This window comes from Grammomys surdaster, unplaced genomic scaffold (genome assembly GCF_004785775.1).
Source record: "Grammomys surdaster isolate TR1022 unplaced genomic scaffold, NIH_TR_1.0 98, whole genome shotgun sequence".
NCBI lineage: Eukaryota > Metazoa > Chordata > Mammalia > Rodentia > Muridae > Grammomys > Grammomys surdaster.
Window position 1 is genome coordinate 8,012,569 of NW_021604577.1, and position 24,806 is coordinate 8,037,374.

At 35.8% G+C, this 24,806-nt stretch overlaps 1 pseudogene; it reads right to left on the reverse strand.

Annotated features, from left to right (window-relative positions):
• The window catches only part of LOC114633364, a 112,418-nt pseudogene that overhangs the window by 79,413 nt on the left and 8,199 nt on the right, over window positions 1–24,806 (reverse strand).

Consider the following 24,806-nt stretch of genomic DNA (forward strand, 5'->3'; position numbering starts at 1 on the left):
ACCTGATCTTGATATGACTTTGTTACTTGCTATCTGTCTAGAAAATTATCCATTTCATTAGATTTTCCAATTTTGTCCAACATAAGCTTTTGTAGTAAGATTTGATGATTTTTTTTTAATTTCCTCAATTTCTGTTGTTACGTCTCCTCTTTCATTTCTGAGTTAATTAATTTGGATTCTCACTCTGTCCCCTTTAGATAGTTTGGCTAAGGGTTTACCTATCTTGCTGATTTTCTCAAATAAATAGCTCTTGGTTTTGTTGTTTCTATGCATTATTCTCTTTTTTCTAATTATTTGATTTCAGCCCTAAATTTGACCATTTCTCTGCCTTACACTTCTCTTGGGTGTGTTTACTTCTTTTAGTTCTAAAGCTTTCTGATGTGCTTTTAAGTTGATCATATACAATCTCTTCAATTTCTTTGTTAAGGTACTTAGTGCTGTGAACATTTCTTTTAGTACTGCTTTTATTTTGTCCCATAAATCTGGATCTGCTGTGGCTTCATTTTCATTGAATTCTAGAAAGTCTTTAACTTCTTTATTATATTTTAGTTGACCAAGTCATCATTGAGTAGAGAGTCATTCAGTTTCCATGAGTATACAGGCTTTCTGTTATTTCTGCTGCTGTTGAAGTGTAGCCTTAGTCCATCTTGATCTGATAGAAAGCACTTGGTTATTTCAGTCATCTTGTATCTGATGCGGTTTGTTTTGTTCTAAATTACATGGTTAATTTTGGAGAAGGTTCTGTGAGGTGCTGAGAAGAAGGTATATTCTTTTGTTTTGGGGTGAAATTTTGTATAGATATCTGTTAAATCCAATTGGTTAATATCTTCTGTTAGTTTCATTGTGTCTCTGTTTAGTTTCTGTTTCAATGACCTGTCTGTTGGTGAGAGTGGGATGTTGAAGTCAACCACTATTAGTGTGTGGTGTTCAATGTGGTTTTTGAACTTCTGTAAAGTTTCTTTAATGAGTCTGGGTGTCCTTGCATTTGGGGAATAGAGAATAAGAATTAAGAGTTCTTCTTGGTGGAATTTTTTCCTTTTATGAATATGAAATGTCCTTCCCCATATCTTTTGATTACCTTTGATTGAAAGTAATCTATTTTATTGAATATTAGAATTGCTACTACAGCTTGTTGCTTGGTGCCTTTGGCTTGGAGAACTTTTTTTCAGCCATTTACTCAGAGGTAGTGTCTGTCTTTGTTATTGAGACATTTTTCTTGTATGAAGCAAAATGCTGGATCCTGTTTGTATATCCAATCTGTTAGCTTATGACTTTTCATTGGGGAATTAAGTCTGTTGATATTGATATTAATGATCAATTATTGCTAGTTCCTGTAATTTTGTTGTTGGAACTGATACTATGTGTGTATTATTCTCTCCCTTTCTCTCTTTTTTGTTATTGCTGTTGTGTTGCAAGGTGATTAATTTCTTTTGGTTTCTTGGGTGTAGTTTCATTCATTGTGTTGGAGTTTTCCTTCTACTATTCTTTGTAGGACTGGATTAGTAGAAGGATATTGTTTGAGTTTGGTTTTGTCATGGAATATCTTGCTTTCTCTATCTATGGTGATTGAGAGTTTTGCTTAGTATAGTAGCCTAGGCTGACATCTGTGGTCTCTTAGAGATTGTATGACATCTGTCAAGATCTTCTGGCTTTTAGAGTCTCTGTTGAGAAGTCTGGTTTAATTCTGATAGCTTTGCCTTTATATGTTGCTTTACCTTTTTCCCTTACAGATTTTAATATTTTTTCTTCGTTCTATACAGTCAGTGTTTTATTATTGTATGGTGTGAGATTTTCTGTTCTGTTCTAATCTGTTTGATGTTCTGTAGGCTTCTTGTACTTTTATAGCCATCTTTTTAAATTAGGGAAGTTTTCTTCTATTTGTTGTATAAGGTGTTTTCTGACAATTTGAACTGGGAATCTTCACCTTTTTCTGTTCCCTTTACTCTCCCATTGTGTCTTGAATTTCTTGGATGTTTTTGGGTTAGAAACTTTCTACACTTGGCATTTTCTTTTACCAGTGTATCAATTTCTTCTATGGTATCTTCAATGCTCCAGATTATCTCTTCCTTATTTTGTAATCTGTTTTTTGATGCTTGTGCCTATAGTTCCTGTTCTCTTTCTTAGGTTTTCCATTTCCAGGTTTTCCTTCATTAGTGATTTCTATATTTTTTTTCTGCGTTCATTTTTAGTTCTTGGACTGGTTTGTTCATTTCCTTCATGAGTTTGAATGTATTTTCTTGTATTTCTTTAAGAGATTCATTTGTTTTTTGTTTTTTTAAACATGTTTGACTGTTTTCCTGTATTTATACCGTTTTTAAATGCCTCTATTATCTTCATGATATATGATTTAAAGTCAGAATCTTGCACTTCAGGTAGATTATGATACTCAGGGCTTGCTGTAATAGAACTTTTTTCTGATGTTGCCAAATTTCTTTGACTTCTGTTGGTTTCACTTTTACACATGCCTTTTGCCATCTGGTTGTCTCTTGTATTAACTGTCATTGATATACTTGATTGGACCAGTCCTCTCCAGAGACAGGTGGACTTGTGTGTCTTGGGTTAGAGCAGGCCTCCTGGGAGACAGACAGAACTGTGGGGTTGGATAGCAGGAATACAGAACTGCCTTGGACGCAGGTGGAGATGCTGATGTTTATATTGTTGGGAAGATGGGTCAGCATGCAGGAAATAAACTGCATATATATATATATATATATATATATATATATATATATATATATAATCTCTGCTTGTTTCATGAGAATGAGAACACATCAAATTGAAATTATTACCTTCTGAGTTTTACATTGTAATAAATACTAATCTAGGTAAACAGAATAAGCAAACTAGCTTGTGGAGCAAGAACCTAAAGCCAAGAGAGACTTTGCACAAATATTTTTATTAAACATTTATTTTCCTGTATGCTAGATATATATCCATTGTACGAGAGGCTAGAAAAGAGTCTCAGATCCTGACAAGCTAGAGTTAAAGAAGACAGGGAACTACCAGTGTTTGATTCTGAGGATTGAACACTGATCCTCTATAAGAGGAAAATGTTCTGTTAAACCACAATTAAATTCTCTAGTCCTGCAATATTTTAAGTCTAGAGAATATACTTGATATTAGTGTTTTTAAGCTTTACCAAGAAAATACTTGTAGTAATAGCTGAATGATAATAAACATCATCTAAATTCACAGCTCACTCATTATTTCTCATTGCAGAGAGAAGAAGCTTTCTGAAAGGCAGTAATTGATCACTAGCTATTGTCTCCTCTATCCTAACTGCAGAGATTACAAAATCAGGCAAAGCATCTAATGAGTGATAGTAAATTCCTTGTACTCTATCACTAAGGAACAGCAAAGAGAACAGTTTCTTTGGAGAGCTGCTTAACATTTCCACGAACTATTCATAAACTATAAATAAACAGTCTTTTAGTATTAAATCCTGTAGGTTTGGAGACTGCTTACTCTCTCAACAAAACTATCATTTTCCCCAAAAAATAAATATTACAAATCTCACAACTCAGACAAGCATTCCAAACATTGTCTGGGACTTTGAACCATGTCTTTGTCCTTATAAGTCTCTTGAAGCTTTTAATGGTCTTACAACCATATTTACTGAGACTAGTATCTTTGAGGACAGAAGCTCCAACTTGACATTTCTATTATATTTTAAGGAGTTTCTCAGTTTATTCATCTCCTGTGTTTGTCTGAGTTTATCTAATACCTCTGATATCAGGCATTGACTTTGACCAGATATTACTTCTAAAAATAAATAAATAAAAATAAAAAAATAAAGGAAGAAGAAAAGAACAACATGGATTAAGCAGGCTAAGACTGATTCCTGTTTAAAAGACTGATGCTTTGTATCTCTGAATTTCATCACTATAAACCAAAGAAGTGAAGAGAAGTCATTTGCTACATACTTAGCAGTTGCAGTGTATAAGACAACTGACCTATCCCACAGTAGTTCCATTAAGTAATGAGTGTTCTCCCTCCACCTGTTGCCTGCTTCTTATCACCCCAGGATAATGTACTATTGTTGGAAAGAGCTCTTTCAATTCTACATAGAGATAGATTTTTAGACTCTTACCTTGTCAAGCCTGTCTATGTCTGGGATCACCATCACCATTTATGCTATTTCCATTTAACTGTGTTAGAAGGTTTCCAGATCTCACAGGAGTGCAAACTATGCTCACTCCATGGGTTTCACTTTTGTTCAAAGGCTTCCTACAATAATTAGCTATGCTAACCATTTTCCTCCTTGTTCTTGTCCCAAGAGTCATGGTCTCACAGATGCTTCATGACTAGCTCAAGGTAATCTTTTTTTTTTTTTAATTTTGCCAGATTGCATGAATGAGTTTATTACCTGTAATTGATCATGTTTCCTGCCATAGTCCTGGATGAAGGTACTTATTCACAGAATATCACAATTATAATTATTATTATTACTTTTTTTGGTGATTTCAGTTTTCGAATTCTAGATCCAAGTCAAAATCCTGTATCTGACCTTTCAGTTCTGATGAGAAATTACAAAGCCCTTACCTGTGAGCTCCACTAGGAAAAACTTCCCTCTACAAACTCAGCTCTGTTCAGCAACATTCTTGCTTCACTACTATGAGGTATGTGCTCTTGTAGTCACATGCATTCCTACTTCAATCACCTCGCTTTAAAGCCTGTTTGATCAGTAGGTAAGATCAAATGTGCTTTTCAGCTCAGTTTCCCTCTCCTTCTTCCTGGGGCCTTAACAAAAGACCTTTCTCTACTCTGGTTTGTAGATCTTCCTGTCTTTATCTTCTCGGCCCCAAAGTTATATAAAACATTAAAAAAGATTATATCATAATTGCCTTCATACAACGGGAGTTCTATCATGATGTAAGAAGTTGACAAACACTTTGCTAGCACTACAGATGATACTAAAGAGATTACTTCACCTTCAAAGAAGAATAAACATGCCCATAAAAGCACAGTGAACCCATGATAGTTCTGTAAAGTTGAATGTAGGAGATCTATTAAGACAACAGCAAATAAACAAACTGATAGGAATTAGTAGTTCCCCAAAACTTTCTAACAAAGAGAAACAGAGTAACAGATTGTATTTCAAAAGAATGCACTATTTTGCTGCCTCTAAGTATCTCATCTCATGCTTAATAATAGATACCAATTTGGAAAAAAAAAAAAAAAACTATGAAAAAGAAGGTGTTCCAAGTAAATGGAGCTAATAAACATACCACCTCACAAAATAAACTTCAAACCAAAACTAGCCAGAAGAGGTAATAAGGGACAGTTCATGATTGTTAAAGGGAAAAAACTAATTCAGCAACATATGCAGACACTCTCTTAGTTAGGGTTTTCTTGCTGTGAAGAGACACCACGACCAACACAACTCTCGTATAGCTCATATAGGGGGCATTTAATTTGATCTGGCTCACAGTTTCAGAGGTTTAGCCATTATCATCAAGGTGAGAAGCTTGGCAGTGTGATGTAAGGAGTCATGGTACTGGAGGAGCCAAGAGTCTTATATTTTGATCTGAAGGCAACCAAGAAAACACTTTCTTCTGTACTGGGCAGAGCCTGAGCATAGGAGACCTCAAACCCCACCTACACAGTGACACACTTCCTCCAATAAGGCCATATCTCCTCCAATAAGGTCAGGCCTTATTATTTTTTCTTTTTTTCCTTTTATTGGATATTTCCTTTATTTATATTTCAAATGTTATCCCCTTTGCCAGTCTACCCTCTGGAAACCTCCCTATCCTATCCTCTCTCCCAGTGCCTCTATGAGGGTGCTCCCCTACCCATCCACCCACTACTGTTTTCCAGCCCTGGCATTCAATTACACTGGTGCATCGAACCCTCTCAGGCCCAAGGGCCTTTCCTCCCACTGATGTTCAACAAGGCCAACCTCTGCCACATATGGGACCAGAGTTATGGGTCCCTCCATGTGTACTATTTTGTTGGTGGTCCAGTCCCTGGGATCTCTGGAAGTATGGTGGGTTGACACTGTTGCTCCCCCTGTTATGGGGTTGCAAATCCCCCCAGCTCCTTCAGTCCCTTCTCCAACTCCTTCATCAGGGACTCTAATGGTTGGCTATGAGCATCTGCCTCTGCATTTGTCAGGCTCTGGCTGAGCCTTTTAGGACACAGCCATTTCAAGCTCCAGTCAACAAGCACTTCCAAGCATCTGCAATAGCAACCAGGTTTGGCTATTGAAAATGGGATGTATCTCAGATGGGGCAGTCTCTACTCCACACTTTGTTTCCATATTTCCTTCTGTGAGTAAGCACTGAAACATCCACACTTTGGTCTTCCTTCTTCCAGACATTCTAATAGTGCCATTCCCTATGGCCAAGCATTCAAACACATAAATCCACAGACACCAAATCCCCACATTACATAAAACATAAGAACACTCAGTTTCATAAGTGAATCACTCCTCAGTTTAAAGCCATCACACAGAATTATTTCAGTAATTTCACTGCTTTGAATAAAAATGGTCTCTCTAGACTTGTGTATCTGGATGTTTGGTTTCTAGTTAGTGGAACTGTGTGTGAAGAGTTAAAACATGTATAAGATGTGAACTTGTTGGAGTAGATATGGTCTTTATCTGTATCACTGGATGTGGGCTTTGAGGTTTTAAAAGCCGATGTCAGTGTCAGCATTGACTTCTCTACATGGCTGGTTGGGGATAGGTTGTAATCTCTTAGCCCCAGGCCTGCCTCCTTGCTGCCATGCTTCTTATCATTATGATTATAGAGTAAAGCTCGGAAACTGTAAGCAAGCACCTATCACATGGTTTCTTTTATCCATATTGTCTTGGCCATGCTTTTCACAGCAATAGGACAGTAACTAAGACACTCACTATTAACATTAAACAGATCATCTGGAAAGGCTTATATAGAGAAACTCTGGAGTAAAATATCATAAATCAAGTGGCCCTAGCATATCTGCAAACTATTCTAATCAAACAATAAAGAGTACATGCTCTTCACAGTAATCCATGAAATTTTTTGAGTATTGATCATATATTAGGATACAAAGCTATAAATCAACATGAAATAATGGTGGATTTAAAAACATAGAAGATATACAATCTCCTAGAAACTAAGCAACATATTGCCCAAAGACAATCTTGTCAAAGAAATATTTGAATAGGGATATTTAAAATAGTATTTAATAAAATATGAGGTCACATCTTACAAAAATATCTTCAGGAAATAAGAGAGACCAAAAAGAAACATTTATAACAAATATTGCCTAAATTAAGACATTTGAGAGAAATAAAATTACTAGATATACCACTTGGCCCAGATATATCAGTCTTTGGTATTTACCCAAAGATTTTATATATTGTTGTAAAAGTATCTGTTCTTTTATTCTCATTAATGTTTCCTTCAGAATAGTTAGGATATGGAAACAGTATAGGCATTTGGCAGTTGATAGGTGAAACATAATTATGGTACATTTGTATAGTAAACTATTATTCAGAAAAAGCATAATTTTAAAATTCACAAGAAAATGGATAGAATGCTTCTGATTGTGGTAACCTAAACACAGAAGGACAAATGTAGTGTATTTTCACTCATATGTAGATGTTTGCATTAAATCTTCAGAGTTGTGTGCTTCATTTAGAATATTCATAGAGATAAGAAATGAGGTTTGTAAGAGATCTTGGAGTAATTTCAATGAAGGATAGATATAATATAGATTATGAAGGGTCAATGGGAAACAATAAAATGTGAAGTACATTGGAATGAGGTATAACAGTTCAGGAGAGAAGAGGGAATATTGGGATGTATAAGAAAAAACACTAAAAAGCTTTTAAAAATATTGTATAAAAATCACTACCATAGAAGTACCCTAAACTTTTCTCTATTTCTCTCTCTCCTATATATGTACCAATATTTAAAGTTTAAAAAAAAATAGATTTCAGCTATAAAGAATATTTTACCTCTTTTATGTAAGGATCTGTAAAAGAGTGATGTTCCAGAAACCCCCAAATATTAAAGGGTAGATGGTACAGTATGATCCTATTGCTGAATAAAACACATATCGAAGTTATAGAACATGACAAGAACAAATGGTAATGGCCTGGATGCTTGATTCTTAGTGGCTAACTTTCACAGCGTTGCAAAGTGTTAGGAATGTTACAGGAAAAAAAGCAGTAATTGTCACTCTTTTCCAACTATGAACCTTGTAAGGTATAATACTTACTGACCTGAAAATATACTGACAGAAGTGTAATAGTGACATAGATACTGTAAGTAACTAACTACTTCTGATTGGACTTAAGTTTCACCCCACAAGAAAAAATCTATACTTGACATCATTTTGAGCCCAAAATATGTAGCTCAACATGTCATGGGCACTACTGAAAACTTACTATTACTTTGTTCCTAAATGGACATATTATTAGACGAGCTGCTATTAACTTGAAATTATACCCATAGATCAATAACACATCTGTTTTCTTTCCTCTACAAAGATTCTACATGACAGTAAATGGTGATCGGCATAGTGACTTACAATTGGCTGATGTGAAGAAAATAAGAGACTTTGAATGTTAATCCCCAAATGAGAAATCTATGTGTATCACATTTGTGATAGTTTAAATGAGAAAGACTTCCATAGAATCATATATTTGAATATTTGGTCTCCAGTTGGTAAAATTTTTGGAGAAGAATGGGAGGTAAGAGCTTGTTAGAGACAGCATGTCACTGGGAGAGGGCTTAGAGTTTTCAAAAGCTGATGATATTTCTAGATGGCTGTTTATGATTTATGCTTGTGAATCAACATATGTGTTTCTAGCTAGTGCTTCATCACAATGCATTTCTGCTGCCATTTTTCTGTCATTATAACTGTGGGTTCTAACTCTCTGAAACTGCTTAAGTCACACATAAACTCTTTTGTTACAGGTTGTCTTTGTCATGGTGTTATAACACAGCAATAGGAAAGTAACAAAGACAGATTCCCTCCTCCAAAGACTCAGAGAAAATTGGTAGAAAGTGGAAGATCTACAGGTGACAGATAAGTATAAGGAAGGATTATATTCTAAATTGATCAAGGCAGCTCCATGTATGAAATCATGAAGCTAATGGAATATAAAATATATCAACTATGAGTAACATAAAAAATAAACATCCCCAGAAATGTTCAACCAATTCACTCTATTCATGAGACATTCTTAGTTTTGAACACAGACAAACCCAAGCTGATTTATTTTGGATTTCAAAAAAAAATTTGTTTTTTTTCACAGCTTTAATATCCCTTGGGGTTATAATTTATTTTTATTTGAATTTACTAATATATAAGTCTATTTATAGTTTTAAAAATGTACAGGCAATTTTTGGTAAATATGATAAAGTGTGCTGCCCACAAATTAAGCAGACTGTTTAGATAAAAAATGCATAAATTTAAATGGTTAAATGATGAAGTTCATAAAGAATCAGCTACTACTAATGAATTCAAAAGTGATTTCATCATTAACACTGATTTTCTGAAAGAATAATACAACATGATTGTTATACATTTGTCATTTGCATAGATGTTCCTCAATTTATAATAAGGTTGAAATATTGTAAGTTGAAATGTATTTAGTACATTCGGCCTAGCAAACATTCCAACCTTTTATAGTCTGTATTATAAACATTCTCAGAAAACTTATGTTGGCCTACAATCGAGAAAAGTCATCTAACACAAAGCTTATTCATTATAAAGTAATTAATATCTCATATAACTTACTGAATGCTTCAGAAAAAATAAATCATGGAATCTTTAGGTACATGGTCTCTCTAATCTGCAGTTTCTAGCTCTAGTCTAACTGTGAGTAAATAAGACAAGTGACTATAGATGCAAAGAAAGCATAAAAGGAGAGGGTAGGCTATGAGTATAGTGCTGTCTGAGATGAGGAATGAGCTGTATTATGTTAGTGAGAGGTGTGTGTGTGCATGTGTCTGTACATGTGTGTGCATTTGTGTGTGTGTCTGTGTTATCAAAATAGGTAAATTTAAGAGCGCTCAGTAAATGACAAGAAGTATTAGTTTGAGGTAGTAGATATATTAATTACCCAGAATTTGATCATTATTTAAGTGTACACAGATCTATACAATCATTATGTGAGTCTTCAAAACTACAGACACAAACTATGTATCCATCAAAAGAATAAAATAAAATCATTGACTAAATAAAACAAGAATGGAAACAATTTACTCTTGTTACTTTAGTTATTTAGTTACTTTTGGCTATTTGGTCACTTTTTAAAAATTGTGCTATCTTTGTGGTGACAGTTGTTCTGAAATCTAAATGGAAAGACATCTTTTACATAAACCTGGCATCAATATTTCATCTACATGCAGACTGTGGAGGTTTGTGTCTACTCTTAAAAGTCTGGTTTTAAAATTATCCATATAACAATCTCTATATAGGCATGGACACCCTGGGAAAAACTGGGCATGTGAAATTTGCTTGTAATTCTTGGACTGGGGAGGTAGCATTAGGTGACTATGGTATTGGTGAGTTCTAGGTCACTGAGAGGTGCTTGTGAGGATGATGCCTAGGGATCTCTCTCTCTCTCTCTCTCTCTCTCTCTCTCTCTCTCTCTCTCTTTCTCTCATACACCACACACACACACACACACACACACACACACACACACACTCACACACACACACACACTCACACACCTGCATAAGTAAATAAGACTTTCTATAAGGGATAGCATATTAGAAGGAATTTTTTCTTCATTTATTCTCTCATGCGTTATATCTCAACTGCACTTTCTCTTCCATCCCTCTGCCCTCCACCTTCTTCCCCATCTACCCCTCTTCTGTCTCCCTTCAGAAAAGAGCAGGCCTCATAGGGATATCAACCAATATAGTATATCAATTTGTAATAAGAATGGGCATCTCTCCTCATATTAAGGCTTGACTAGGGGATTCAGTAGGAAGATGAGACTCTTGAAAACAGGCAAAAGACTCAGAAACAGCCCCGTCTTCCTCTCTTAAAAGTCCCACAAAGCACCAAGCTACACAACCATAACATATATACAGAAGGCCTAGGTTAGACCCATATAGGCTCTGTGATTGTCTCTTCAGTCTTGGTAAGCCTGTATGAGTCCAGGTTTGTTGATTCTGTGGGTTTTCTTGTGGTATCTTGAGTCACATAGCTCTTCAAATCTTTCTACAAATTGGATATTTTCACATATTTTAAAGATAAAGATTATCTGTCATGGAACCAAAATTCCTCAATCTATTGGGTTCCTCAATGGAACCTAATCTCTTCTCAATGCTAATGTTTAACTTATCTTTATGTCTAAGTACATCAATGCAATTAAAAATCATCAGGCATGGTGATTCATGCTTGTGAAAATAATTCTATCCATCCCGAAGTTTGTGCTGTCTGAAGAGTGATGATGCTAAAATTGAGTGGTATAAACTATTGGCATAGCCATTCTCCTGGTATGAAGGGGCAGAGTACAGAGCTGAACTTGGGTCAGGCTAATTTCAACACCGAGCATTGCAGGTCACCTAAGACTTGAAAGGTAGAGAGAAAATGATGCTAGTTTGCTATCTGTCTCTCAATATTCACTTGGCAAGCTGACTATGTTTCATCGACTAGTCCTTCAGTTTCCCTAGAGTGAAATGTTTTAGTATTTCTACCAGACAGAGTGTGCTCATCTAAGTGGTTTATAGTTCTTGTCCTGCTTGATTTTTTTTTCCTGTAATTACTAAAAAAACAAATCCTCAACTCTCTATGATAATATGAAAAACCTCATTGGTTTTAAAAAGCAAAATCAGTTTTAAAATCCAGTCTTGAGATTCATTTACATTTATTACCTCCTCTTTATCTACTGATACATTTAAAATATTTAGTGTCTATGATTTAAGTATAATATTTATGTTATAAGTATTTTAATATACATATGCAACATATATATATATATATATATATATTTGCACATCATTAAACATACTAGTCAAGCCTATGTGTTTAATATTGTCCTGGTAAATAAAATTCTAGATGGTGCTCTTTAGACATATAAGTACCTGTTATAGAGTAGTTCATGGGGCTAATATTCCTTTTGGAATCTGTGGTAGAGAAGTGATCATGAGCTTTGGTGAAAGGCAAGGTATATCATACAGCCCTTTGGACCTTGACAAGTAAAAGACATGCTTTATGATACAGGAAACAATAAAAATTAGGTATTGGAAATATGACATTGGAACCAAACTATAAATCTGTCTTTCTTGTAACAACAACAAAAAATAAGTACTTTCTGAAGAAAAATTTAACCCAGGTTTATGTTAGTACTTTAAAAAAACTGTGGTGTGTGTTTGGGGGGACATATTTGTGATGAATGTATGTATGTGTGGTATATTTGCACATATGTGCTTGTACTCATTTCACTGTGCATGCACAAAGTACAGATAAGGACACGGCCAGCTTCACTATACATCATTTGAATCCCTATTCCTCCAAGTCAGAGGCCCTTCCTAAACACAGAATCAGCAAAACTCACCAAGCCTTCTGGCTCCACTCTCCAAAATCCTGGGTTACAGGCTCTAGTACATGGCAATGCTAAGATTTTTAAATTGTGATTGGAGATTTGAACTCAAGTGTTCATGCTTGCATAGCCTCTATGCTAGTATTTTAAGTAAGATATATAAAATGGCATACAGTTTATTTATTTGTCAATATAAAAAAGTGATTTTGACTTATATTTATTTGACTTATAGTATAAGTATAAATTGCTACAAATTTAATTTTAATCAATATCCTAGGTAAGAATTAAACATTTTTTGTCTTACAATCTTATAAAAGGCAATATATTACATAGATGATTTAATAAATTAAATAAGTCTTTGATTAATTAGGCTTACAAATATATTTCTCTCAAACATAATTCATTTTGTCAGGATATTTCTGCTTTTATCTACTAAAATTATATCCTAAATTTTTTTTCTATACAAATAGCGTAATTTTACTTTTATTATGGTGAAGTAGTTCACTTTAAAGTGTATGTTCGAATAGCACATTAGCATGCTCTGAATTTCATCTGTGGGTGGTATTACAGGTAAATTCAGCCCTAATTCAAATATTCTTGGTGCCTTTTTACTGCTTTGCCATTTATCTTAACTGTATTAACTAGATTAAAATTTCCCAGAGGTCTTCCACATATATAAAGACACTAATGTCAGAAGTCGTTAATTTGTTGGAAATGAATGTGCTGAGATGCCACTGTGACTTGGAGGACACAGGACATGACAGGGTCAATTCAGCTTCCCCATCCCTTTTTGTTAAAACCGATCATTATTAATAAGGCAGTCTGTAACACTGTGATCCGTTCTAGAGAGCCATTATTATAGATTTGTGAAGGTCATCCTGTAATATATTATCAACTTACAGTGCATCTTAAGATGTGAAAAGGGGCATAAAAAGGAAAAGAGGGATCAAAAGCTTTCAAAGACATTTTCATTTCAATGCTAGGTCGTATTACACAGGAGATTCCTCTTTCTCATTAACTTTGAAAAATATAATTTCTGATTTCTCAGTTAAAATGTAACTCTGAGTTAAGTATTTTGTCACTGCAATGAGAAATAATATAGAATAAAACATACTTTATAATCAATATTAAGATGGTTCAGTATTTTCTCCTTTATTCCAGTCCATCTTTAATATTTAAAAAAAATTCATGACATTAGGGAACTAAACTGAAATGTATTAATAAACCACTCTTATATTTCCAGGACAAACAAAAATTTGTGAATCAAAAAAAAAAAACCAAACAAAAAAAGTGGGAGAAGCTTATAAAACTAAATAGGAATATCTCAGCATAACTGCTGAACACAGAAAAGTATTAAAACACTTTAATTAAAAAATCATGAGTGGATGACAAACTGTGTAGAAACTGAAAAGACACAAACTATTTAATTCCAGAAATCCATTTCTGTTCAGAAACTACACAGATGGATCATGGGTGGGGGTGAACAGCAGGAAGGGATTATAGATGAATCTGCTCTGTTCTTGCTGTTCCCCATGCCACTTGTCTCTGAGAAAAGCCTGACATTCATTAGATACTGAGCCAGGTTAATGCTGGTAGCAGATCTAGTGACGAGAACCTGCTGGTCAGTAGATCCTTCCACTGGGTTTGCGATTTTGATCTGCGCCCTAGACAGTTGATGGATCTCATTGATTTTGGCTCCTGGATGCCCGATTATGTAGCCAATCAAATCATTTGAAATGGTGAGTTCATTCCAAATAGAAAGATATTGTGGTGGGTGGGGGAGTCTACTGGCAACTGTGCTGTTGCTCATAGCCTCTGTCCTCTTCCAGTTTTTTTTTCAATGAGATGTAGTTTGAGGAGATGCATACAAACCTACCCAACAGCCTTTCACACCTGGAGAGCTGGATTCCTAGATTCAGTGCTAATGATTTGGTGGTGCCATGGGTCATGGGAAAATAAGACTGTTGCATTATCAACTGGTGCAGCTTGGTCAAGTCTGGCTGTGGAATGGCAAACTGTCCTTGAATGAGTATGGGCATTCATGTGCTTCAACCCTGACCTGGAGGGACCACCTCTAGAGGTGATGTGGGGAAAGCTTGTACTGTCACTGCCTGTGCTGTATCTGTCCTGACCATCTGCAAAGAAGACTGGAGAACGGGTGGGCTTGTGTCAGGACCAGATGGATGGTCACACACCTTGGTGTGTTTATGGGGAGTACTCCAACATGACCACAAAGATCTGTTTGACACACTCAATGATGAAACTGCCGAACGCCAGCAACAGTGATTGCCCGCTCAGTTGAGTTGGAGAGCATATTCCCTATCACCTGGACCTGAGCCCGTGTATTCTGTCTTATTTCCTTGATCTTCCAACAAGAGAGCCAAACTGACTAGCAGCAACTACCAATTGTAAGGTATCAGGGTGAGTGGGTAGGGGGTCGGCTGATAACTGTGCTATTGCTCATAGCTTATGTCCTCTTCTAATTTTTCAATGATCATACCAAAAGCTCTGAGGATGGCATTAGTTAGTCCAGTCAAAGTGATAATTCTCTTAGGACAAATGCCTTCTGAGATGTTGATATTTGCACCACTTTCTTCATGTATCTTCTTAACAGATACATGGATGTATCTGTATAGTTGAATGATATTGCCGACTTCCTTTCCATGCATAAGTAGCCTGATGGTACACCAGTGTCCATGCAGAACAGTTATAGAGGGTTGGACTTTGAGTGGTCGGGTGGTAGAGGGTGCAGGCACCAGCTGCTCGAGATCCTCTGACTGCTGCCTCTGCTAGTCTGGACATATTTTCTTTTTAATAAGCTAAAGTCTATTAGTTTTATATTCAGCTCTGTGGAAGTGTTTCCCATTTTATACTTCTTCTTGTTTCTAATATTGAATAACATCTGGATAGCACAATAGTGAATGGATGATGAGAATATAATAGAAATTATTGGAAATTCCTGACCACAAATTTTGAAAAGTTACTCAAGAAAATGTGAAATAAAAAGGAGGACTGGGTAGTGACTGTGTTTTTATCCTTTCTTTTCTCACTTTCTTAAATCTTTATTTTAATTTTGGAAAGTTTTATACAATTTGATACTACAGTGTTTAAGTTCAGTTATTTATTTTATATATAGGACTAAAACCATGTATATATTTACTTACATATCACTTCCCCCTTCTGGTCACTCCCTCCCGCAATACTTCCCCTCGCCCCTCTTCTTTGAGTGGATTTAGACACCCCTGCCCCCTGTGTATCTCCTCAGCCTGAAACATCAAGTCATTGCTGGGCTAGGCACATCTTCTTCCACTGAGGTCAGACAATGCAGCCCAGAGAAGATCATATCCCACAAAGAGGCAATAGCTTTTGAGACAGTCCCTGCTCTAGTTGTTCATTATCCACCTGAAGACCAAACTTTACATCTGCTACATATGTGTGAAAGCCCCTAACAGTCTGGGTTAGTTGACTCTGTTGGTCTTCCTGTGGAGTTTCTATCCCTTTTGAACTGCTCTCCTCCCTCTTATTCTCCCATAGGTGTCTGTAAGCTCCATTAACTGCTAAGATGTGGTTGTCTGAATCTGTCTGTGTCAGCTGCTGGGTGGAGTCTCTCAGAGGACAACTTGCTGGACTCTTGTCTATACGCATAACAGAGCATCATTAATAGTGTCAGGGATTGGTGCTTGTTCATGGGATGGGTATCAAGTTGGGCTGGTTATTGGTTGGCCATTCTCTCATCATTTTTATTCCTTGAAAGAACTGAAGTTGTTTGAACTTAAAGGAGTTTCCTAAGTTTAGATGATGGTCAGATGTTCCTTACTTACAGTCTATACTACTAGAAGTAGAGTCATTAAAAAGGAATGATTGGGAATGCTCATGGATACAGCTCTCCACTTAGTGTCTATTGTCTTTGTTCCTCTATACTGGTGCTGTAATTGGGATTTTGATTGGGATAGGGTATGAGTCCAGTCTCCAAATGTCACATGTTCAAATTTAATATCTGTTGTGAGGTATGGAGAAGAATGAAATCTAACTCAACTTGTAGGCTTGAAACTTGGGTCTATAAAAGCTAATGGCAAGGTAAGGTCATGTGGTAAAGCCCCTATGATTGAATCCTAGTGCCATTATAGAATGAAGGGACCCATTAGATACACAAACACACACACAAACACACAGAGAGAGAAAGAGAGAGAGAGAGAGAGAGAGAGAGAGAGAGAGAGAGAGAGAGAGACTCCTGTTACATGCTCCATGAGTCTCTAGCTGGACTATACCAGTCATATAAAGCTATCTTCATATATAGTTACCTTGAAATGGAATCCTTAGCCGAAACCAACCTCCTACTCATAACTTACCCTCTTTGTAGCACTATATTTTCAGGAACAGAAAATTGACTCAGCAATTACTTTATTGCTATGTGCCTCAGAGTCAAGGAGAATCACAGAAAGACTATTCAAAGACTATCCTGTTGTTTAAATATAATAGGCTTTATTTTGTTTCTTGAATACCACTGTCTTCCGAATTCTCTATACACTTTCCTTCAGCAATTTTTATATAATGTAAATGTTGATAAGCAATAGAATTAAAATTTTAATATTGCAAAACTGTTCCCTGGAATATAGGGAACTTAAAATATACCACAACACACAGTACCAAATTATGCAAAGCTTTCATTAACTGACATCTTCCTGTCTACCCTTTTTCTTTGAACATGCACAAAGTTCTTTGAAATTTCTTGTATTTACTTTTAAATTAAATCTACTACTTGTACCTCTATGGAGACTTGATTCTTTATAAAAACTATCAGCCTTTATCACAGTTCTTATACACACTAGTTTACTGGTTTGATTTTATTGTTCATATATATTAGGGAATACCTCTGTAATAACTGGTGAATTTGTATGAGAACTAGGGGCATACCACTGGAGAAAGATGAAGAGGAAGAAATAGGATTGCACAACTGCAATTTATCTGGGTACTTATAATAGAAGACTAGTTCTGAGTGGCATTAAAATCAAGTGGATGCTTACAATTCGCAACAGAAGTATAAGATTCATCTTAGGCTGGAATCAAAGATCTAGACCATTCCTATTGTCATGGTCTGGTTTTATGGACAAGCCATCCCTTTTCTCACTTATATTTTGCTGAAAAACTGTGATGGTTGGGATGTGCTTGGCCCATGGGAAGTGGAACTGCTAGGAGGTATACACTTGTTGAAATAGGTGTGGCATGTTTGAGGACATGTGTCACTGTGTAGGTAGGCTTTAAGGTCTTCTTGTGTTCAAGCTTCACCCAATGTGGAAGAGTCACCCCTCCTGGCTGCCTACAGATGACAGTTTCTAGATGCCATGAGATCAAGATAAAGAGTTTTCTGCTTCTCCATCACCATGTCTGCATGCATGCTGCCATGCTTTTTGCCATGATGATAACAGCCTGAACTCTGAAGCTGTCTTCCAGCTCCAATCAAATGTTAGCCTTATTAGACTTGCCTTGGACATGTTGTGTCTTCACAGTAATAAAACCCTAACTAAAACAGAAACTATATAGGAAGAACTGACTGTTAGTATTATGAGGCCTTTACAACATTTAAAATTTAGCATCTGTTAAAATTTAGCATTACTGCTATTATGCCTAGTCACACAAAAAATAAGTCAAATATACTCCCCTTTCAAAATGTTCCTAATATATATGAGGGTTTTAGTATTGGATGGGTTGTGTATTTTAATTTATTTGGCTGTATTAAAATATGCAGTGTGCATAGTGACACCTGAGGCACACACAAGAAGAGAGACATAGAACAATTTTCCAAACACAAATTTCCCTTTTTAATTTTATGAACACCCACAAAAAACCCCAAGACCCTCAACTTAGCATTTCTCTATAAGAGGACAAGGTAAGACAGAGTATCAATTTGGCTGTTTATATATGACATTTTATTTGTGATATCAGAATGGAATGGGCACACATTCTTTGTTGATTATAGGTCACCTTTCAGGGAAAATATACGAGAATGATTTTCCTTAGATGATTTGGGTAAGAGGGACATCATGTAGGTACATCTACAGACCAGGGAGCAGAGTGTGGTATTATTTCTCAGATTAATGTCTTATCATATTGGAGAAAATATACTTTTGATATGACAGATTTTCTCTATCTAAGCAGTCAGATGATCAAAAGACTCAAAAAGGCACTTTATGATAATATCTTGAAATCTATCATGTACAGTCATTGATCTTGAATTAGAGGACTGTCTCTGTTTCTACATATAATTTCCTCTTGCCCTGCATTTTTTGAATGACTGTGAAAAATAATGGTGGTATCTATAGTAAGTCTGCTTGCCCTTGTCCTCTCCTTTCCCCCTCATCTTTCCCACCATGATTCTACTTCCATTCCTCCCATTCTGATTGTGAGATAATAGATCACATCTGTTTACTCTTCCAGCCTCACAAAGTCCAAGCTAGAGATTCTCCCTTGACATCTTGATCTTCCACTTTTGTAGCTAAGTTAGACATGACAAGTGTGAAGCAGGTTCTGCTCATTTCTTTACAGTCTCTTCAACAGCAGATGAATTCAAAGATTTTATAGTACAAAGAGAGCAATTATTTGTGGACAGTATTATAAAAAAGCATGGTATTATTAACAGTAAGACAATGAGGCTTTACTTTTATCTCCATATTATTTGTTTACTTTTAATTATTTCTTTTACATTTTTGAGATTATAATTATATTAGTCTCCATTTCTCTCTTCTTATACACCTTAGCTTTTTTCAAACTTAAATCCTCTATTTTCACTAATTATTGTTGCATACTGTTTATACATATATATTTCTAAATATGACCTCAATCTGCATAATGTATGTATGTATGTATGTATGTATGTATGTATGTATGTTTTCAGAAAAAGACTCAATCTTACACAGAGAACTACAGACAACTAAGGAACACTGAAAGAAGGAAAAATAGTTTTGCCTAATATATTTTCTTGCTTTTGAAATCTAGATTCTACTAATAAGAGACGAAATGAAATCAATATATGTTTTCTGAGTCCAGACTGATTTGTTTAAGGTGATCTCCCCTTCTACTCATTATTGCTACAAATCATGTGCTTTTATTCTTGTAAAAGGCTGAGTAATATCCAACTCACAGATGTACACATACTTATATATGTCATATTTTATGTGTTTATGAGGTCATAGACCAAAACATAGCTTGACTCTTGTGAACGGTGCTAAGATAAATGTAATTATGTAGTTTTCTAAGTATATGTTGTTTTTATTTTTCTTAGATAATTATTCTCAAATAAAAGAGGTGGAACATACGAGATTTCAATTTCTAGGATTTTTAATGAACACTCATTACTAAATACATAGTAGATAAACTAATTTACATTCCTACTAGAAGGATTAAAATCTCTCTCTCCACGCCCTTGCTAGCATTTATTAGTTTCTTTATGATAGCCATTTTGATTGAAGCAAATGGAATATCAATGTAGTTTGGATTTCCATTTCTATGATGGCTAAAGATTTTGAATATTGTTCATTAGTTAGTTAACTGGTCATTTATATATAGCTTTTGTTTTGAAAAATACCAGCTAAAATACTGACTAGATATTGTAGATCTATGGCCACAAATAAAAACCTAGGGAATAGAGTAAAAGTCGTTACATATGAAACATGAGACAGTTAAAGTCATCCTAAAATCTAAAACCAAGATCAAAAGCAAGAGAAATCTAGAGGAAAACATTAGCATTGGGATCTACTTGCTAGAGAGGATAAGACAGAAGAAAGTGTTAAGAGAAAAATATAGATTGATTCCATAAACACGTAGTTTGATTTGAGATACACATGACACAAGCTAGCACTGTTGTCTATAGTAAGACTTAATCTCATTGATGGAAAAGCTCACATCATGCATGATACTTAACATTCATAGACTTTTAACATTAACATATAGTTATTAATATATTATCCTTACAATGATGGAGTACATATCGTTATGACTAACTCTTTTTTGTTTTTGTGTTCTATTATATAGTTTTTTATTGATATTTTTTCTCTTGTTACTTCTCAACTAGCTGGGCTTTCCCCTGAGCCACTGTTGATGTCATCTACGATGGTCTGAAGATGGCAGCCATCCATACTGCAGACTATAGACTGTAGTACCCATGACCTAGCTAATAGTTGCAGAAAGTTCAGTGGCTAAAGTCTGGTGTCTCATCTGTCCGGCATTGTTGACAATCTCATCAAAAGTGATAGTTACACTATGTTTAATGCTCTTTTCCGTCTTTCCATAGCTTGAGGGCTTTGATGATCAAACAGAAACAGAGGACACCATCTCAATCTGGACCTGTCTGTTCTAGATGGTCAGTTTCAATGTAATTCTTCAACCTTTTCAGTCACATTTGTGGATAGATATTATTAAATTTTAGTTTTGACACGGAATATCTTATTTTCTCTATATATTGTGACTGAAACTTTTGGAGGGTATAGTAGTCTGAGCTGACTCTGTGGTTTATTAGAGTATGCAAAAATATCTTTTCAAGTTCTTCTGGATTTTAGAGTCATTCTTGAGAACTGAGGAGCAATTCTAATAGTCTACACTTATATATTACTTTGCATTTTCCCCTGAAACTTTTAATATTTTCTTTGTTCTGATTTTTATGTGGCAAACGGACTTTATTTTCTGGTTCAGTCTATTTGCTGTTCTATAAACATCTTCCATGTTTATAGACATCTTTTTCTTTAGATAAGAAATGTTTTATTCTATGATTTTGTTGAAAATATTTTCTGTCTTTGAGCTGGAAATATTCTCCTTCTTCTACTTCTATTATTCTTAATTGTTATATTTTCATAATGTCCCAGATTTCCTGGATGTCTTGTATCAGAAACTTTTTAGATCGATCATATTCTTTGACTGATATATTAATTTTTTTGTACACTTTATGCCTGAGAATCTCAGGCTCTTGTATTCTGCTGGTCATGCTTATGTCTGTAGTTCCTGCTTTCTTACCTAGATTTCCATCTCTACTCTTCCCTTAGTTAATATTTTCTTTATTGCTTATATTTCCATTTTCAGGTCTTGAACAGTTTTGTTTTCTCTGTATACCTGTTTAATTTTATTTTCTGAATTTTTTCAAATATGTTCAATGTTTACTTTCAAAGCCTCCATTATTTTCATAAGATTGGATTTAACTTCAGCTGTGTCAAAATATGTAGGGTTAGCTGTAATATGATGGCTGTGCTCTGGCAGTGCCATGTTGTCCTAGATGTTGCTGATTGTGATTTTACACTGGCCCCTACTCATTTGGGTTTGGGGTTATTAGAGGTTTAGGTGTTGATTTCTGTGTTTATCTTTGTTAGATGAATAGTTTTTGTATGTTTTCCTCTCGTTTTTTTTTTTTTTCTGATCTTCAGTCCTTTGTGGTCTGGAGTTCTGATGTTCCTCAAGACTTCATGTCCATTAAGGAGTCTCCACTGGGTTTTGCTGGTCTAGGAGGCATCAGGGGTTTTAGGTGCCAATCTTGCCTCTGAGGTTCTGAATCCTTTTGTGTCCTTTAGTATTCTGGATACCTGCTTGGTCTCTGGGATTCCTAATATGGTGTGACTTCCAATAAAGCACAAATCTGATGCTGAAGTTGTTGGCAAGCATATGGAAGCGAGGGAAAGGAGTACTCTTTGCAGATGTTGGTCAGACATTTTTCAATTAATTAATTTATCTTATTTATATCCCAAATGCTGCCCCCTCTAAGCATCCCACTCAGTGTCTCCCCATTTCCTCCCTCTTTCCTCTTAGAGGGTGAGGCTCCTCTGGGTAACCCCCACCCTGGTACATCAAGTCTGTACAAAGTTTGGAACATTCTTTCCCACTGAGACCAGAGAAGGTAGCCTTGTTTGGAAACAGATTCCACAGTCAGTCAACAACAGCTTTAGCGACAGCCCCTTCTCCTGTTGCTGGCAGACTTACATAGAGACTAAGCTGCATGTCTCCTATGTATGTTCCAAAGGCCTCATTCTGTGTATACTCTCTAGGTGGTGGCTAAATCTCTGAGATCTCCCAGAGGTCTAGGTTAGTTGATTTTGTTGGTCTTCTATAGCATTCCTAACCCCTTCAAGGCCTTAAATCTTTCCTCAACTCTTCCATAAGATCCCTGAACTCTGCCCAATGTTTAGCTGTAGATATCTTCATCTATTTCAGTCAGCTGCTGCTGGGCAGAGATTCTCCTAGGATAGTTATATCATTAATATTAATATAATATTTAACATTAATATTAATAGAGTATCATTAATACTGTCAGGGGTTGGTGCCTGCCCGTGGGAAGAGTCTTGGGATGGGCCAGTTATTGGTTGTCCATTCCTTCAGTCTCTGTTCCACTTTAGCCCTTATATTTCTTTTAAACAGGACAAATTTAGAGTGGAAGAATTTGTATGTCCATTGGGGGCTTTGTCCCTCCACTGCGTATCTTGCCTGCCTATAGCTGGTAGTCTCTTCAGGTTTCATACTCCCACTGCTATGCATCTTAGCTAAGATCACCTGAACTGACCCCTGGGAGCCTCCCCATCATAGGTCTCTGGTGCTTCCTAAAGATTCTCTCACTGCCCTTGACAGCTGCAGATTTCCATTCATTTTCCTGGACCTCTGGGCCTGTCTTCTGTCTCTCCCCTGATTCTGACCAGCCCACATTCCTCTTCTCCATCCCTCTTACACCCTATTACCTCCCTTCCTCGGCCTCCTATGACTATTTTATTCCCTCTTCTAAGTGAAATTTAAGCAACCTCACTTGGACCTTCCTTCTTGTTTAATTTCTTTGGGTATGGGGGGGTGTATCTTGGATATCCTGTACTTTTTGGGTAGTATCCACTTATCAGTGAGTACATACCATGAATTGGCAGTCTTGGTTAACTCACTCAGGATAATATTTTTTAGTCCTATGTATTTGCCCAGAAAATTCATGATGGCCTTGATTTTAATAGCTGAGTAGTATTCCATTGTGTAAATAAACCACGTTGTCTGTATCCATTCTTCAGTTGAGGGACATCTGGGTTGTTTCCAGTTTTTGGCTATTGCATATAAAGCTGCTACAAACATAGCTGACTAAGTGTCCTTGTGGTTTGGTGGAACATCTTTTGGGTATCTGTGGTAGAGCTGAGTTTTCAAGTAGAAAATTTCCAATTTTCTGAGAAATTGCCAGCTTGATTTCTAGAGTAATTGTATAAGTCTGCAAACGACCCAAGCCATGGAAGAGTTCCTCTTTCTCCACACCCTCGCCAGCATTAGCTAACACTTGAGTTTTTGATCTTCGGCATTATGATTGTTTAAGATGGTATCTCAGGATCATTTTGATTTACATTTTTGTGGTGACTAATATTTTGTATAATTTGTGGCGACTGTGAAGGGTGTTTTCCTAAATTGTTTCTCAGCCCACTTATCATTTGTATGAATGGAGGTCTACGTATATCTTTGAGTTAATTTTTTATCCAGCCATTTTGCTGATGTTCTTTATCAGCTGAAGGAATTCTCTGGTAGAGTATTGGAGTTGTTTGTATACTATCATATCATCCATGAATAGTGGTTGAACTTTATGAAGTGTTAGCAGGGAGTGGGTGGTGTTTTACCTGGAATCTGGGAAAGCAAAGTCTTTTGCAAAGTCATGGGCTGGAATCCAAAATTGCAGGTTCTTACATTGATCTCTTTAAATGTTGCACTAAAGAATTTATGCTTAAAATCCCCAACTTAACACTAAAAAACTATCCTTTTAAGTAGATTTCATTATCATCCTCATTTAAAAACTAAAATATAGCATTGATACACTTCAGTAACTTAGCCAGAATTATATAATTGTCATATAGTGATATCCTGGGGTGAGCAATTCATTTAGACTTTAAAGAAATGCTAAATAAACCACTCAAAATGCCACTAAACTGCATACTTAGCAATGAAGACCATCTTCATACTTGCAGTGTCAAATTTTACCCTATGCAAATATGTTCAGTAAATTATGATCTTGCTATAAAATTAAAGTTGATAAAACCTGAATTGCCTGAATAACTGTTTTGTTTTCAAGTCACCTACAAGGCAGTTTTAATAATTTATTTGTTTTGTTCTTATTAAACATAATCATTCATATCTTTGCAAAACAGAGAAGTAAGTCCTGGATAGATAACTAAAGCAAAGATAATCTTTCCTGAGCTTGCCGCCCTAAATTATAATTGGAATTTACTTGAGAATCACCAACACTGGGGTTGCTGGTGAACCACGAACAAGGTGTGCAGCTGAGTTTCCCTGGGATGCTCTCTTCTTTGTATCACTGCAGAGT